The sequence below is a fragment of the Peromyscus eremicus genome, unplaced genomic scaffold (assembly GCF_949786415.1).
Source record: "Peromyscus eremicus unplaced genomic scaffold, PerEre_H2_v1 PerEre#2#chr22_unloc_1, whole genome shotgun sequence".
Classification (NCBI taxonomy): Eukaryota; Metazoa; Chordata; class Mammalia; order Rodentia; family Cricetidae; genus Peromyscus; species Peromyscus eremicus.
In genome coordinates, this window is record NW_026734286.1 from 8,502,538 (window position 1) to 8,505,464 (window position 2,927).

At 46.3% G+C, this 2,927-nt stretch overlaps 1 pseudogene; it reads right to left on the bottom strand.

The window, feature by feature from the left end:
* Window positions 1-1,888: 1,888 nt before the first annotated feature.
* Window positions 1,889-2,339, bottom strand: LOC131900640 (GTPase HRas-like; annotated as a pseudogene).
* Window positions 2,340-2,927: the final 588 nt, after the last annotated feature.

The window sequence follows — 2,927 nt, forward strand, 5'->3', positions numbered from 1 at the left end:
GAGGAATTAGGAAATATTAGGTAGAAAGAGATGATAAGAAAGATGGAGACAAAGGATAGTTTCAGGGGGGCCCTGGGTCAATACCCAGTCACCTAGAGTTTTATTCAAAAGGGCTTTTATAATATGCCAAGGGGAGGGGCAAAGACCCCTTCTTTGCAACATCAAAGCACACCGTAGAGCCAACTGTAGACCCTTCCAAACACCTGGTAGACAAACCCCTGGCCAAATCATCCCATTATGCAGCTGTGCTAGGTAAAGCAAGCCCAGATTCTCTGACCCTCAGTAAGGTCTCACTAGATAGCCTCTGTCGGCCACCACATAACAAGAACTCAAACAGAGCAGGAACCTAGAGGCAGGAGTTGATGCAGAGCCCATAGAGGAGTGCTGCTTATTCTATGGTTCTCCATGACCTGCCTAGCCTGTTTCATATAGAACTTAGGTCCATTGGCCCTCGGCTTGGATGCACTTACAATAAGCTGGGCCCTCTCCCATCAATCACTAATTAAGAAAATGCCTACACTCCAGCTTATAACCCAATCTTACAGAGGCATTTACTCAATTGAAGTTCCCTCTTCTAAGATGATTTCAACCTATTTCAAGTTGACAACAAACAATCCAGCACATTATGCCAGACATGCCTTGTACTATGCTATTGAGAGTTGCTTTGAACACTTAAAACTGCCTGTGCCATCCAGTGCTGGGAATACAGTTATGCAGGTCAGTGAGAAGGAGAAGAAGACAAGGGAATGCGTGTCCTAATAGAGCCCAATCTTTTGGTAGGGAGTTTCAAATGCATAGGGACCTTTGTAAGAATCAGAGTCCATTGTCCACTTGCAAGGTGGTGTACCCACAATAGAGAAAGGTTGGTTGCAGGAAGGCGGTTGAAAGGTCTAAATTTGTCTGCATTTGGGATTTTCAGTGATTAGTCAGATAATCAACTTTAGTTGATCAAATGTCCAAATAAATAATTTTGGGATTCCTGCCAACCAGGACTGTAAAGAATTTGGACAAACAAGTGTATTTCCTTCTAGAAACCTAATTACTGTTGTTGCACTAGTTCAAACAGAAAAAAAGTGTTGAACAAATTGGTGTGACTCTGAATAACTGGCCTATTATTTTTCTGGCTGAAAATGTACAGCTAGAGAGAAAGGATGTGATTAATCCTTGGTATGCTCCAATAAAAATTGTTAGTCCATTGAGTGCATGGGACCATAAAGCTTGATTTAATGCTTTAAAATAATTTTTTGAGACTATAATTGTTAGGTCTCAAATTTGTGACAAACTGCTGAGTTTTCCATTAATATGTCAAAGCAGGCAATATCTGCCTATTTCTCTCTGCATCAGGAGTACCAGAAATACCCTTCCCATCTACCCTGAACACTTCATCCCCAGGACTGTGCTGGGATTCCTGGAGGGAACAGAGAGGGGTTGAAGACTGGGGTGCCAGTGGCAACAGGGACAGTTCATGACAGTCTGTTTAAATTGTCCATGTGAAGGTCTTGGTCACCTCTGTCCACCATCCCTGGACTGGACCAGCTCCAGCATCACTTCCTTCCTTCCCTCCTCTTTCTTTCCTTCCATCTGCACCTCCTCCCTGCACCCAGCACCTCCATGTCCTGAGCCTGTACTGGGACAGGCACAAAGGACACCACTGACCATAGGCAGGGAGATTGGCAGAATGGGGGAGTGGGAGCAGAAACATGCAAAGTTCATTCTACTAGCCCGGGCCACTCCCCCAAATGTCTGCTGGTCCCTGCCTCACCTGGCATCAGGATAGCACACACTTGTAGCTGATGCAGCCAGGGCTGCTCTCATCCAGAGGGTTCAGCTTCCACAGTATGTGTTGCTGAATCTGATGTACTAGTGTGTAGAAGGGATCCTCCACACCCTACCAGGTCTTGGTTGATGTTTCAGTGTAGGGGATGCCATAGCTGCAGGCAAGGTCCTGGGCCTGTCGAGACTCAACAGTATGAGTAGCCAGGTCACACTTGTTCCCCACCAGCACCACTGGCACATCATCTGAGTCCTTCACCCGCATGATCTGCTCCCTGTAGGGATGGATGTCTTCAAAGGACTTGGTGTTGTTGATGGCAAACACACAGAGGAAACCCTCCCCTGTGTGCACATACTGGTCCCGCATGGCACTATATGCCTCTTGACCTGTTGTGTCTAGGATGTCCAGCAGACATGTCTCCCCATCAAAGACCCCCTGTTTCCGATAATAGTTCTCTATGGTGGGGTCATACTCCTCCACAAAATGGTTCTGGATCAGTTGGATGGTCAGGGCACTCTTTCCCATGCCTCTAAGTACCCACCACCACAAGCCTGTATTCTGTCATCGCTTCTATAGGGACTGTCTAAGGGCACAAAGGGGTGGGTGGGGAGCAGAAGGCCCTGATTGGGGCTCAACATGGGTGTCCTTGTAGCCCTGAGACCAGAGCATGATGGCCGTGGGGTGCAGAGTAACTGAATATGGGGGCTATTTCCCCCTTTTTGTTTTTAGTTGTTCCTTAAACATTTCTTTCTATAATTGCTTGGCCTTGGGGGTATGTTTAATATGCCATCTGTCAAAAAAAAAAAACATTGCCTTACTAGTAAAGCAGGGTCCATTGTCAGCCTTAACTTGTGTTGGTAAGCCTAAGGTGGCAAAGCACTGAAGGAAGTGTGTTTGTGCATGTTTAGTCTTTTCACCTGTTTGTGCTGTGGCCCAACAAGCTCCTAAATAAGTATCTAGGGAGACAGAAACATATTTGAGCTTGCGAGGGCCAAGAAGTGGGTAACATCCGTTTGTCAAAGAATATTGGGTCTGAGGCTCTAGGGTTTACCCCTGTGTTTGTAATGGGGGCACCTTTAAAAAGGGCTGACATGTTTTACAAGTGTGCACTATCCTTTTGAGGTACTTTATAGGGACCTGGGGGAACCTGCGT